The 16,192-nt window shown below is 34.7% G+C and overlaps 1 pseudogene; it reads left to right on the top strand.

Annotated features, from left to right (window-relative positions):
• The first annotated feature begins 12,133 nt into the window (after window positions 1-12,133).
• Window positions 12,134-12,233, top strand: LOC122109896 (annotated as a pseudogene).
• Window positions 12,234-16,192: the final 3,959 nt, after the last annotated feature.

Below are 16,192 nucleotides of genomic sequence, written 5' to 3'. Positions count from 1 at the left end.
CTGGAAAGAGCTCAGATGGTGTGTATTATTAATGGTGCGACAAGCATGGGATTATGAAACAAAACATGGCTCTCTTTCATTATTACCCTATGCCCATGAGGAAGGGGATCCTTCACTTTGTTCACTTTGGCAGCTGGGGAAACTGAGGCACAGAGTAGCCTGGTGACCTATTCATGACTCCCAGCTGACAGGAAGCTTGGCCTGACTTCGCTGCCATGCTCCCTAGGACAATGGGTGCTATTCAGTCCAATTCTTGTGGTGAGAAGTCCACTTCTTGTCATTCGTGGGGCTTGAACTCTGGGTCTGGGAAATGTCCCAGAGCTCCTCAGCTCAAGGCTAGCACTCTACCACTTGAGTCACAGCACCACTTTCAGTTTTCTGGTGGTTCTTTGGAGATAAGAGTCTCACAGTCGTTCCTGCCGAGTTGGCTATGAACCGTGATACTCATATCTCAGCCTCCAATGTACTTAGAAGTATAGATCTGAGCCATTTGCACCTGGCTTAAGTGTAATTCTGACCTTCTTTCAATCTCTGTCTCTCTCACACAGGAACTTGTTGAATGGGGGCTGGAGGAGGTGGACCAGCGTCCCCATGTGGCTGGAACCAAGGTGGCCCTCTCATTCTGGAGGTGTGCTGTGGGTCAGGAAATGTCTTGCTCAGTCTGTTGTACCAGCTCCATGAGGTAAGCCCTTCTGTGTCTGGCTAGACCAAGACGGTTATTCATTGTCCATCTAGCCTTACTGGACTCAGTATTGTGTTCAATGTCCTTTTCTAGCAAAAAAAATTCTGGCCAAAATTTTGATAAATAGTTAAAGAATGAAAATGTAATGCCATCTTAAGAAAGTCATTTAGGGCTCTGGGAAAGTGGCTTCATGATATGGTGATTGCCTAGCATGCATGAAACCCTGGGTTCAAATCCTCAGTACCACAAAAACAGAAAAAGAATCACTGAAAATGGTGCTGTGCCTCAAGTGGTAGAGGGTTATCCTTGAGGAAAAAAAGCTAAGGAATAATTCCTTATCCCTGAGTTTAAGCTCCAGGACAGGCAAAACAACAACAACAACAACAACAGACATGTAGTTAGTAAATGTAAAATAAAGAACACATAGTAGGAATATATAATTGCTTATTCCATACTGATACCTGACAATAGTCGCTAATTCATGCACTTTAGCTATATTAGGATACTGTGTTGAAAAAAAAATTTTGTTCATAAGGTAACGGCAATCATTTTCAGGAATGTGCTGAGATGTCAGGTGAAGATTAATTCTGGAAATTCAAAGATTCCAGGCTTTTGAGTGTTCACTGCTAATGATAATGAGAAGGGTAGTCTAAGTGAGATTTGGAAATCTTTTTGCTCAGTCATGGCTTCAAAAGGCAGAAGCTAATTAACAGTTGTGACAGAAGAAGAGGAATAACTCCAGATGGAAGGAATAAATTGTAGTAACTAAGGTATATCAGAAACCATTCTAGGGAACCATTTTTGGTTATTGAAGAACTAGTTATCAACTAGGCTTATTCCTCATTGCCTTTAGCATTCTAATCACTTAGGCTAGTTCTTAATCTCTATGTGATAAATTGTATATCCTTCTAAGCTGCTATTTCATACCTGACCTTCTTTGCTTTCTAAAATCTCAGTCTTTCTCTATTTCTCTATGAACAATTTCTGATACTAAGTCCACATATGCAGACAGCAGACAACGCTAATGTAAGAGTCCCATAGCTCAAGAGCCATTAATGTAACAACATGGAAAAAGAGGGCATATTTATTGCTACCTCAATTTTTCTGAAAAACTGCAATGTCACATCATTTGATTCAAATTTCCATTCTTTGTCTACATAATGTCTATTTCTACATAATGCAAATATGAGCTGTGAGTTGGTGGCTCACGCCTGCAATCCTAGCTACTCAGGAGGTTGAGACCAGAGGATTGTGGTTCAAAGCTAGCCTAGTCAGGAAAATCCATGAGACCCTTATCTTCAATTAACCACCAGAAATCCAGATGTGGTGCTGTAGCTAAAGTGGTAGAGCACCGGACTTGAGTTGAAGAGTGTAGGGACAGTGCCCAGGATCAGAGTTCAAGCCCCATGACCAACAGAAAAGTGCAAATATGACTTTAAGTTTCCCCAAAAGGGAAGACAAAGTCAATAGTAATCTTCCCAAGCAGAGAAATTAATTCCAAAATGATTCAATTCACCTATTTTGCTGAGGAAAGTTATGGCCTTTTTGCTGGACACATTCACTTTTTATAAAAATTATCAATGTTAGATTTATAATAAACTTCATTTAATATTTCTTGGTTCAAAAGAGAAGTCCATATAGTTGATGTCACTTGGATTTATTACTATCTCAAAGCCAACCCAGGCAGGACATTCTGTCAAACTCTTATCTGTAATTAAACACCAAAAAAGCCAGAAGTGGAGTTTTGGCTCAAGCAGTAGAGTACTAGCTTTGAGGGCAGGTGGGCAGGAAAGAAAACTGAACAGAGACAGCCTCCAGCCTCTGAGTTCAAGCCCCAGAACCAGCACAAACTAAACAAACAAGCAAACAAAACAAACCCCTGGTATTTCTTTAGGACCCTCCTTAAAGGAGCACTGGTCTGAGAAGAGGCTGATTTTGCTGCTCATACTCACGGGATCCTGCTTTTTGGAATCCTTATTGCTCTGGAGAACTCAGGCCCAAACTAAAGGAATTGATAAGTGATACCTGCAACAAGAGAATCATCTCAGGAGTGAAACATACATCCATAACACCTTTAAAACCTCCATATCTTTGTTTCTTTGCAGTAGAACATTTTTAAACAACGTTATTTCCTTTTTTTCTATGCTGGCCTTTAAATGACACATTGTTTCCTTTTGTCATACTCTCAACTAGAAGTTTATAGACAAGTTTTATATGAGTAAAGATCACAGTCAAAAAAGTCAGGGACAGAGTTTCCTGCAAGCCTTGGATTCTTTTCTTGTACACTGAAAAGGAATTCAAAAGTTAACCTGAAATTTATCATTCCTCTATGTTCAATTCCTCTCCTGGGATCAGTTGCCACATCCAGTAACAGTTGCTTCCACTTACTTCCAGTAACAATCTATGGTGCTGCTCCAGATAAAATGAATGTTTTCTGGCATCATGGAAATAACACAAGGACACCTTTGTACATGAGGTAACATGTATTTCAGAGACAACTTAGCAAAGAGAAAATATGAAATTTAAATTGCTTATAAACACATTATCCATGAGTATATTGAGTTCAAACTTCTTAAGTGCTCTGTAAATTAAGGTGAATTTTAAATGGAAAGAAGGTTCTCAGACTATTTTTTGTGAGTGTATATGCTGTGCATTAATATCCCAAGTGTACATGAGTTAACAGTAAGAGAAACAATAGCAATAATAGGAGAAAGAGAAGTTCTGTGTTTAAGTATAAGGGTTCGATACAATATAGAAGACTCTAGAAATAAGACAACATTGAAACAATAAAGCCAAGTCCAGTATGTAGATTTATGTGAGTAATATAGAGAAAGCATTACTCCTAAGTGGAAAATGAAGCATGAGGCCACTCCCTTTCTAAATCACAATTGCTAATCACGTAAATTTGTAAAAAGTAGAATGGAAGAATGATTCTGTTTCCACTCCAAGTCAGATATAAGAGTATGGACTTATTTGGAAAAAAAGAGGCCATCTTGAGAGAACAGAGATTATACTAGGAATGAACCTGGTGGCTAAGATCACATTTCTTTTTCATTCTTTTTCTTGTATTCTTTTTTGCTGTTTTTGGACATGGCACTGGAAATCTGGAACTGGGTGCTGTGCCTATGCTATTCAGCTCATGGCTAGTGCTCTACCACTTGAGCCACAGTGCCACTTCTAGTTTTCTGGTAGTTATTGCAGAAAAGAGCCTCCAGGACTTTCCTACCGATGCTGGCTTTGAACTCCAATTTTCAGGTCTCACCACAACTTGGCTTATGATCACATTTCTACCAGTGTACACTCAGGATATGTAATGTATATGTTCATCTACCTTTATATGAATTCTTGAGTTAAAAATCTGGGCTACAGGTAAGGCTTTACACTCACAAATATGTTTGTAGTTTAAAAGTTGATACTCCTGGAAAAATAAAACCTAAGGATATAAAGGAGTCTGGGAAGGTCAGTTTGCATCCTTCTTGGGAGGAACAGGTTTTGAGACACTACCTATAATTAACCAGCATTAAGCTGGAATACCAGTCATGAGCAAGATTGCTAAATAAGAGCTTGAGGCTTTTGCATACATACATACAAACATACACATACACACAAAGACACTTATATGTGCACACACAAATACAAAATGAAACAATTTTTAGAATATGTAGAAAAGTTAGAAATCAATAGAAAATATGTCCTGAGTAAGACTAGAATCAAGTGATAATTTTTAATATTACAAAGCCCTCATGTGAACTTTCTTCAAAAAAGTTGAAAATATTACATAGGTAGGGACCAGAAACAATAAGAGATTCAAGTAATCATTATTAATGGGATCAGATCCATGGAGGAATGAATCAGAGACCCCTGCAGGTGTCTGAAAATGTTTGTATTCTGTGTCAAATGTTAGAACATCTTTGAAAATAGTACATAAACAGTCTGAGCAGTCAGTCTAGTGGATAAGAAAATAGGATAAATTCAGAATTGCTAGTCTGTTTCTAGATTAAATAAACCAGCACACTATGGCAGGACAATGTGATACAAGCCTGGAATTCTAGCACTCAGACTAAGTGAAACAGTAGATTAGAGAGTGGAAATACATAGCGATACCTTCCCTGGAACAGGTAGTATAATTTTGTCTCAATAAAACAAAACAAACAAAAAGAAAGGATTAGACAGTTGGAAGTTTGGGCTAATTTTGTCATTATGTTTTGAGAAATCAAGTTTCCTATTGAAATGCAACCTATATATAATCCTCAGCTGTGTTTTAAGTGCTCTCTTCATTACAGAACATTCCTAGATGCAAAATGCCTCATGATTCCCATCCAAAAAATTGCAAACGTAAGTAAGCATCATTCTGTTGGATTCCAGAGAAATGATGAAGTATTACAAAAGCTTAATCCTGGAGAAATAGCAAAGTTTGTCTAATATAGGACTTTGTAGAATTGAGATTTAAAATGAATAGTTTGGATTTGTTTGTAATTTCATCTTCTATAGGCTACTACAAAACTCTTATTTAAGTAGAGGGTTTAATTGACAAATTCACAAATGATACCGACATTGTATTTTTCTAGAATATATCTCTTATAAGTTGAAGTTAGTAAATAGATAATTCCAGCAGTTCATGTATAACATGATAATGTGAATAATCTAGACAGAGTTGTCAACAAATGGGTGACATAAATTCATAAATTTGTAAAATGAAATTTTTTGAGGGTTTGGTATAATATGGTATGAAGAGAGTAATTGTGTGACATCTTCTTTCTTCTACCTATATGTAACACAGGAAGCCATTTCCTTAATTACGTGCCTTTTTATACATTGAAAAAAATGCTAGGTTTGGGGTTTGTTTTCATTTTAGTTTCTGTTTTATTGGCTTGTCCTAGAGCTTGAACTCTGGGCCTGGACACTGTCTCTGAGTGTGTTTATGCTCAAGGCTTGTGTCCTACCACTTGAACCTCAGTAGCACTTGTGTCTGGCTTTTTCTGAGAAGTTTATTGGAGATAGGAATCCAACAGACCTTCCTGCCTAGGTGGGTTTTGAACAATAATTTTAGCATCCTGAATATCTATGATAGTTTAAAAAGTCAAAAAATAAATAATATTCCAAGTGTTCTGTTCTCAAGAATACCACTGGGGGAAAATGATGCACCTCAGCTTATTGTGGTATTCTTTGCAGAAAAGGAGGGCGTCACATTAGCAGAGGTGTAGTATTTTTTCACAATAAAGATAAGCTATTCATGATGTGAATTAAGGAATTTTAAGGTGTACCTTATAAGTTGGAAATTGGTCGGCTAGGATGACTTTATGACATAAACCTTGGGATTGATGGTCATAGAAATAATAGTTTACTCTGATAAACAACTGCTTACCCTTGAAGAATTAATTATTACAGATGCTCCATAGTTTTATCTTCTACCAGAATGTAGCTGTTTTTCTGTTAAATTCTGTTAAATTTCTGTTAAATTAATGTGTAATACCCCATTGGAAACTGTATGTATTGCAGTATTTCATAACATGCAAGCAGGTACTGTTTTGAATCTCTCTGGTATGGAATGTTGAGAATTTAAAAATTAGTAGTTATTAGTCATAGGAATTTTGGATAACACATATATTCTGTCCTCTTAACAACTTATTTACTTTTAAAAGTTATGGGTTTCCATAAAATTAAACTGTTTTCAATTTCAGTATGAGAAAGTATTAAATTTATTCTTTTTTCATAATATTGGCAAGTATATTGTGAAAATAGTTGGATAACATTCAAGTTGATGACCCTCTGATAAAGAAAGGGTAATTAATTCAAATTAGATGCCAAATAGTATTGATTTTTAAAAAGTTACTACATAAAGAATAATATTTACCATACCAATACAGGGAAATTATATTTTATGCAGCTTATTTTTTAAATTTTATTATCAAAATGATGTACAGTGGGGTTACAGTAATTGTGAAGTAGTGAATACATAACTTTTCAAACTTGTTACCTCTCCCTCATTTTTCTCACAGTGTTCCTTCCCCCCTTCACCCCATACAAGTTGTAATGCCCATTTCCAACATATTGTCTTGTGAGTATTGCTATTGCATTGGTTTGCCCTTTGTCCTTTGTCTCACAATTTTGTTATTGCTCTTCCCTTCTCTAATTAAGGTAAATGTATACAGAATACACAGGGTACCAAAATCAAATACAGCAGGGGATAAACCATAAGGGAAAAACCCAAATAAAATAGAAATCACATAATACATCAAAAACAACAACCACAAATAAAAAAATCTGTTTCCATATCTTGGAGTTCATTTTTCTTAGCATCAGGTTATATGGTCATATAAACACATAACAAAAACACTGGAAAATAATAGTTGCATGGACACTATATCATGAAAACAACATGTTAACTTTTTTATGGTAAAGGTGGAATTAGGATTGGTGAATTCGCAATTCTGATAAAGGAATTTCAAAAGAGTTTTAAAGTTATGACAGGTAAATTTTAATTGTTCAAAATTTTTAACTAGTTAGCCTATTAAGAAAATTTAAAATTCCTGGGAAAATAGGCTTTCATGCAAAGAAATCCATGAGACTTAGTTGAGAGGAAGCAATGTGGGTGAAGATGGCTCTTTCTCACACTAAACAAACAAACCTCAGAAACCTTCCTGTAAATCCTGTAGGAAGTTCTCTTGAGAATTGTCCTTATCCAGGAAATATACTCTCACTGTGTTAAACAAGGTTGTAGTGGAATTTAAATTCAAAGTTCTTAAAAAAATAAGACATCAAAATTTGTGAATTAACCTTTAATTATCAGTAATTATCAGTAATTTAATTATCAGTAATTTAATTAACAGTAATTCTCTGAAAAAGATAATTTGGGTAAAAATATTTAGGGATAAAGTACCCTCCACAATGAAAGAAGGTATTGGGTTTACACTTTTCTGTTTGTAATACTTTCCTCAATGTCTTTGCACGTGAAGCAGTGAAACACAGAAAAAAATTCTGATTGAATACAGCAAACCAATGATTTCACATTTCTAAGTGGCTCACAAAATATAATATCCTTTTTAACATGACATAGTGAAGACTTCTCTTATTACATAAGCCAAAAATTTTGGGTTCAGAAAAGAATTGAGCAAATGGAAAAGGTTAGAAAACAGTGTTCTTAGAGCCCTAGCTAAGCGTATTGGCTTCAGCATTGATGGAGGACAAAACTTTTGATATACATTGTGTTAATATTTTGCTACCTAAAGTGATTTTACAGAGCCTATTTGGCTCACTACAATGCAGAACTGATTTTATGAATTCCTGAAAATAAATGTCACATCCAAATGAGGCAACTTAAAAGATTTTAAAAAGAGAAACCATGAAGATGTAGCAGTGACTGAGGCTGTATAGTCCTTTAGCTCACTAGACTTGAAGCCAAGAAGCTATGAATAATTGGAAATCAGGCAAGAGCTAATAGGAGGACATAGAAGTAGGACATAGAAACATTGTCCTTTTGTAGCAGACACGGTCTTCCAAGGTGTGGGTGATTTAACTCTATTTTCATCCATACATCTTCTTTAGCAAATGCAAGATCAAGAGGAAAATAAACTACTGAAATAATTTTGCAAAGAATACCTTCACTGTTCCTGATATGGTATCTAAGGAGAATCTTGAGAGAAGATAAAAGTGGAGTATTCTTCGGTTTCCTCTAAACATCTTGTTAGCAAAATATACCTTTGAGGTTAGAATTGATTGAACCAAACAGTGGTGGAGTACTTATTTTTGAGGGCACTTTAGACAGAAGAAGACTTTCTGATTTGTGATTACAGCTTTCTATTTGTGATTACAGCTTCTTGGACTGGTTTTTTGGAGACAAAGTTTTACATTAGATTTGTCCTCATTATCATAAATTTCATGGCAAACAAATACAAGAGGGAAGTTTAATGGAATCGCTTGGGCAATTAAACAGCATGATAGAAAACATGGCAAATAATAATTAGTGAATTACTTTGACTAATTACTTTGCCAGAACAAAGAAGGAAAAATATAATTCAAAATCGACTTAAGGGGCTGGGATGTAGCTCAGTGGCAAAGCGCTTGCCAAGCAAGTACGACGTCTTGGGTTCTATCCTCAGTACCAAAAAAAAAAAGTTCGACTTAAAAGTATGAAGAAAGAGTAGTGAAGAGAGATGAGAGAAAACAGAGGATTGTTTTCTCTCCAGTGGAGCAATGGGTACTTGATCTTATGTCTTCTAGTCTATCTTCACAAGCTATCAAATGTGGCTTAGGACTGGAGTATCCAGTTCAGACAAGAAGAACTCGCAGAAGAAAAATATTTGCAACAGATGTAGGTGATTTATAATATGAGACAATGTATTTAAATCTGTCCCAAATTCTCCCCTACCCCAAACTTCCCTCTTTGAACAGCTTTGTTTGCTTTTCCCAAGATTGCCCTTCATCAACTTCTTAAAATTTTGAAAGGTCATATTCATACTCTCTAGAGATTGCTGTTTGGTTGTGATTTTTGTGTGTTTAACTGAATTTCAAAAGGTTGTGCAAGTGTGCTACAATTAAATATATCTATCTAATTGTCCAATACTCCTGGATCACAAGCACTGATGCTATCATTCTTAAGCAACCCATTCTCCAAGATTTATTTCCGATTTGCCACTCCCTTTATCACATGTGTACATTGAGTATTTAGGCTGTACTTGCCCCTTGTTCCATTTTTTATCTTTACTATTATTCCTGTCTGGTTTCAGCTTCCTGATAGTCATTTTGTTAAAATGTCTGATGTTATTTTGAAAGTTTTATATACATTCCATTGAGTTACAATCCTGCATATACTTGAGCTGATGTCAGCTTATATTTCCATAATTCATTCATCTGCAGTAACAATTTGCAAGACTGGAGATGTGAAGCACCTAGAAGCATGATTTTATTCCCATCCACTTGGAAGATTAATCTTTAGTCAACAAGAAAGTTTAAAAATGGCTTAGAATGTATTCCTAACTACCAATTTTTATAGATGGCTTTGTACAATGGTGTTATCATTTTATTTTACATGGGATAATATTTTCTACTAGCTATAAGTTATGGAAAAGGAAGAAAACTAAGATTTACTACTATAGAGGAATATGATAGAAATAGAAGACAGATTTTATGTTTATCATATCTCTGATGAGTACCCATATTCAAGACTTAAAGTCATATTTCTTGCTATGTTAGACAGATAGGGAAAACATAAAACAATATATAAGGCAACTATTTGTGACTTTTAAAAATATTCCTTATTAAATGATGAAATTTCTTTAATAGCTGTTTGGGTTTGAAATATTTGATCTATTTAACCCATTTCTGGAAGGCACCTACTGAACAACAAATATGGTGGGTGGTACTATCTCTACACTTTAATGAATGGCTGAACCTATTTGACGTTGGTGCTGGGTAAATAAATCAACTCTATTGTAACTTGCTCCCTACACTTGAAAAACTTGTAATGTCACTAATTATCATCTACTTATCGAATGCTATTTTGGCAAATATGATTTTAAAAGGTTCATTTGAAAAGGAATACACTTTCAGGAGATTAAATGTAGGTTATCATTGGTATGAGAATGAGAACTAAGTTGTACTGAAGTACCAGTGTTTTGAAGCACTAAGGATCTTCTCAATTAATGTTTTTTTCTGAATTACATTTGACCTCTAAGTCAAGTTCTCCAGGCCTTGGTAGACCAATTATGGATCTATCTTTCCAGGAACTATTTTTTGTGGCCCTATTTATGCTGGACTGAAATCTTCCATTAATCATTAGGGGAGGGGTATTAAAAACAATCTCATGACACTTGTGATCTTATTCACTCATATGGGTTCGTCATCTGTCAATTGAATGTTTGAATTACAGTACTTTCTCTCAGTGATCTCATCCTTCATTTTAAGTTGCCTTGCATTTCACAATTGCTTGCTGCTAATTCCTCATCACAAGGAATTGGAGCCCTGAAATATAAGAACTGAGAAATTGAGATGGGTCTTCAATTGCTTTCTGTTGGCATGTTGCATGGGCCTATGTGAGAAGTCTTGCCCCTGTTATCTGATTATACAGGTAACTGGGACCTGAGATCCTAGGATCCATGGGTCCTACAGAAGAAAAGTATGTTTTAGACATCATATCAGCAAAATTTGGGCATAATCAGGAAGAATGCTTCAAAAATATGAAGAAAAACAGTTTGGGACCAGCGAGTTAAAACAATAAACAGAGCAGCAGAGTAAAATCCCATATAGATTAGAGGAAAACAACACTCTTTTATTGCCATGTGAATTCAGAAGACCATGAACACTTAGAAGGTATCACAAGTTTATACCTAGAATATTGCATTGATATTTTTATATTCTTATATATATTCTAAACCTAATTATTTATATTCTAATTCTATTTATTGGAATAAATATTAATTTATTTGTCAAATTATCAATTAATTCTAGTAAGGTTCAGAGTGTGAAATATAAAATCATCACATATAAATGTAAAATATATAACTATATATAATATAATAAAAGGCACATGTTTTGCACTGTTCTGTTGTGGTTAGTGTATCAAAGGCAACTCTGTTTTATTATCTCTACTTCAGTGTTTGGTAGAGTCAAACGAAAAGATTTACCATTTGTAGATTTACAGCCTGGAGGCAAGAGGAAACACTGTGGTTAAAACATTACCAATTTAAGGCCTAATAATGAAGAGAAACATATGGACTTCTCCTACAACTATGAAAATATTTGGTGATAAAATGGCAGTAGTATAAGTTCCTGCCTGGTTGGAAGATAGACAGGCCAAGACATTAGGTAATCATGCATATGAACAATTTTTCATCTTATTGGCTTTAGCTACTTTTGAAATAGTAGGTATAATAAACAATCATATTTTGATAAAATGCTTTCTAGTCTGAACAGTTCTGGCTGAACTGTTCATCTCTCTATGATCCCTTGTAACTAAGATTAGTTTTGTTCCAGTAAGACAATCTATGCTGTCAGAGTAAGATATTCTGGATGGTCTGTGACTACATGGAAGAAGGGTAAAGGGTCAGGTAGACATTTGTGCCAGTAAGACCTCATTTGGGAAAATTTCAGCTGCAGAAATTTAGAAATAGCTCTTAAACAAGGCTTACTTTGAATCCATTGGCTCCACAGCGCTAACACAGTTGGATAAATAAGTACTTGAAAAAGCTGTCATATTTGGACTTAGCTATAATTACTTGAAAATATGATCAAATTCCAAATGAAAAAGACTTAAAATAGTCATTGACAAAAAAATTGCAAATGTGAGCAATCAACTGAACAACACATTTTTTTCAACTATTCACAGAATTTTAGGGAAATCAGATCAATAGCATTTTTAGGAACAATAAGGTTTCCTTGTTACAAATAGGCACCTAAGCATATAAGCCTGTATAAATATTGCATCATTAACTACTTAAATTTACATGATACTACATTCTTCAGCAGCATGTATACCAAAATTACAACAATACAGAGATTAACATAGCACTTGTACAAGGATGATATGAAAATTTGTGAAGTATTCAAAATTTTTCATTCTTCAGATGCAAGAAATGACAAACAGCTATTAAAATGTTGATTACAGAATTACAAGTTTAACAATACACGTAATTCATATAATTAAAAATTAGTTTGATATCAGTGTATTAAATTTTCACCTTAGAAAGGCCTTTGCATAGCATAGCCTTTACACAACTTTTGAAATTAGACAACATTTTCGTTTTATCCCAAAGAAATATAATATTATAAGGACCTAGGAAAAAAAGGAATCTTAAACTGTTTCTATATGGAATGCAATCTGAAAGGACACATTAATGAACGTATATATTATAAAAACAATGTAGAATTCAATGTATTATATCTAGGAGAGAATAAAATAGATTATGGACACACTATACAAACATAGAATATAGAATATTTTAAAATATACTTTTTCAGACAAACACCTGAAATATCTTTAGTTTCTATACTACTCATTTCAACAGATAAGTTAAAATTATTTCTGATTAACAAAATCACAAACTCTGCATAAATCATTATAGATGTATACAAAAATCTTGAATACATTTTAACATCAAAGGCAGGCAATTCACTTTGAAGAATTCCACAGAATCCGTGAATTGTTACTGTAAGATATTGTTGTTATTTGGATTGTGAAAATATGTTGTATTGACACAAAGGAATTAATATCATTTTTGAAATTTAAGAAAATTAACAGAAAATTTAGGATTTAGCAAAACAATTTGTACAGCCTTCCATAACTTCAAAGAGGTAGTGATACATACTTATCCGTTTGGTAATATCAAATACAGATTCTTCCAAGTGGTTCTTCAGACCTGGTTTGATATAATGGTTAAACAGTTCCAGTTTATTTTTCCTATCTCAATTTCCAGCAGCAAGATGAAAGGGGGTCAACAAGCCTTTAGTTTGGGCATTGGTATCTGGATCATGATGAATAAAGAAGCCACTCTGGTATTATTCCACGTATATGCACTCTGCAGGGGTGTCCAGCCATCTACAGTTATTGCATGTGCCCCTTGAGCCACCAACTCACGGACAATGTCTAAGTGTCCACTGTAGGCTTCCCGACGAAGAGGGGTATACTCATCGTCATCCCTAGTATTCACATGAATGGCCTTTTTGGAAAGTATTCTCCGCACTGTAGTAAGCTGGTTATTTTCAGCAGCCCAAAGAAGAAATTTCCTTGGATCCTTCTCCATTTTTTTCTTGCAATTGTTGCCATTCTTCACTTTTTCATCTTGTTACTCATATTCATCAGAATTTCCTAACCAGATACTTTAAGTGCCAGTGGAAATGAGGTGTCCATGTATTTCCCTAATAGTTCATGTTGGTTGAACTGGTCAGAAATATGTGGTGAATTTTCTGCATATGTTTTTTCACCATGATTTATTTTCTTTTTCCATTTTTACTATTTGAAATTATTCTAACTGGATTAGGGAGTACATGGACAGCAGAGGTACAGACTGTACAATGAAGGAATAGGTACAGGCTGTACAATGAAGGAATAGGTACAGGCTAGGAAAGCAGCTAGAGAAGGCAGGATGATTGTATCTGTGACAAAACTTTGTGGAAAATGGTATCAAGGATTACTTACTGGTGATCCACTTGCACTGGAAGCATGATTCTGAACTCTTGCTTTCTGATTCTGAATTATTGCTTTGATCATTATATTCTCCAAGAAGAAAAAGGCAGAATTGATAGCAAAGGACCACTAATACATTTTGACATTTCATTAAGCATCTTCAATCATCAAAATCACATGAAGGCAATAGACAGGTCTACTTTTTTAGATGAAAACAAGTGTCTTTAAAAAAAGAAGGAATTTAAGTAGCCTTCCAAAGGACTTGTATTTTACTTACTGCATTATACATTTTTTCTAATGTTGAGTAACAATAAATAATGGATCTATTAGAAAGCTCTTAAAGCTCATCTGTTCAATAGTAAGTTCTCTTACACTATATTATGGTATTTTTTTGTATGGTCTTAGGAAGAAATTTACATCACTAACTTGAATTTGTGACAGGACAATATTTATTATCTAAATATGTGCATTAAATAAGTATAGAGGAAAAAGTAGAAGCCACACTGGTGGATCATGGCTTTAATCCTAGATAATCAGAAAGAAGAAATCTGAGAATTGTGGTTTGAAACCAGACCAAGAAAAAAAAAGTGCATTCGATTTTGATTTGAAAGTAACCAGCAAAAGCTAGAAATGGAGCTGTGGTATAAGCAGTGAAATGCTAGCCTTGAGAAACTAAAACAAAAAAAAAATAACAAATTCTGTGACAGAGCCAGGGCCTGACTTCAACCTGTAGTATTAGCATCAAACTAATTAATTAATTAATTAAAAATAAATTAAGTGGTCACATCTGGAGAAAATGCTCAGGGACATCACCCAGGCTCTTATTTCAAAAACTACACTGTACTGAAAAAAATCCATTTAATTAACACCTGTGTAAGTAGAGTATTTTCATCACTCAAATGCACTTCCATGCTCAGTTACCTTTGCAAGATAACTCTGTTATGTCTGGAGTACCACATAACATTATCACTTAAGTAGAAAGCATTGCAACATGGGTTCACTCTATCTCTCTAATGGATTTTTCTCCACACAAATACTCAAATCTTACAATTATTCCATTTATTTGAAGTCATAGTTTTTCTTTAATATCCATAATATTAGAGTTTGAATTTAGTCTCCTAAATGGGTGTTCTTACCAGTTTGTCATGCCCACAGCCCTAAATTATCCAGATTAATTTTCAGATAGAATCTGGCTTCCTACTTGTGTATGATCATGGGTTCAGTCTAGTTGATGTTATTCTTCTTGGAATTTAGAATAACAGGTGTCTGGCATTGTGTACAGATCTTTATGTCCAGTCTGGGCTTTAACCACTATCCTCACAACAGTAGACTCCCATATATTCAAGATTTTCATAAGCTTATCATAGCTGATTTTTTTTTATAAATTTTTGCATTTCCTGCAGGTTCTTGAGTACTGAATTAATTTGTGTTTTCTTGGGTTGGTTTGTTTCATTTGAATATATGTATTGAGTGGTTCCTCACATTTCCTTTGGTTTCTTTCACTCAAGTTCTTACCTAAAGTGCTGAGAAAACAATTCTTCTTTCTCAAGATAGTCAAGGTTAACTTTATTTATACCAAAGCAATTTCAGTAATATTTAAACTTTTTCCTATCTATGAATGTTATACAAATGCTAATCACTGAGAAGTGTCTTTTTATTTTCAGAGCAGTCTTTGGCATTCACAGACTTATCATGAATTATACCAATATAATAAAACTACAGATGCTTGCCAGGAGGCGAAAAACCTATTACTAATTGTTTGACAGAGGCTTCCCTTCTCATGAATGAAATACGCTGCTTAATGCAGGATTTCACAGAATCATATTGCTAGGAAGAACCTATACAATCATCTAACACTACAGAGTTGAGGGAGATTAATTGACCTCCTGAATAATTTACTTTTATGTCAAATAAAAGCAGGCTTACAAAAAGAGAGTAGACTTTAGAGAAACATGATGAGTTTTATGTAAATAGGTGCTTAGCTAATTTTGTTAATTGGTGGACTAATACAGGGAAATAAAGTACAGCAAGGTAAAAAAATAAAGAACTCTGCATTGAAATACTCATTTGTGGGTGGGTGTGCACGCGCACATATGTGCGTGTACACACACGTGCATGTGCATGTGCTCATGCATGCGTTATTCATTGCTCAGGCTTGATAGTGCCTAGACACTATGCCAAAGCTTCTGTGGTCAAGGATAGTGGTCTACCACTTGAGCCACTGCTCCACTTCTGGTTGTTTTGAGATAATCACATGTATTTTCATGATTGGTCTGGCTTTGAACAGTGGTCTTCAGATCTCAGCCTCCTGAGTAGCTAGCTAAGCTGATTCAGTCTCTGAGTAGCTAGTTAAAATGCTGCCTGTCCTCTATGCTTCACTGCTCTTTTAT

Source organism: Dipodomys spectabilis, unplaced genomic scaffold (assembly GCF_019054845.1).
Source record: "Dipodomys spectabilis isolate Male_0828 unplaced genomic scaffold, ASM1905484v1 ptg000070l, whole genome shotgun sequence".
NCBI classification, from domain to species: domain Eukaryota; kingdom Metazoa; phylum Chordata; class Mammalia; order Rodentia; family Heteromyidae; genus Dipodomys; species Dipodomys spectabilis.
The sequence above is the reverse complement of the archived record's forward strand: the minus strand, read 5'-3'. Positions and strand labels throughout refer to the sequence as shown.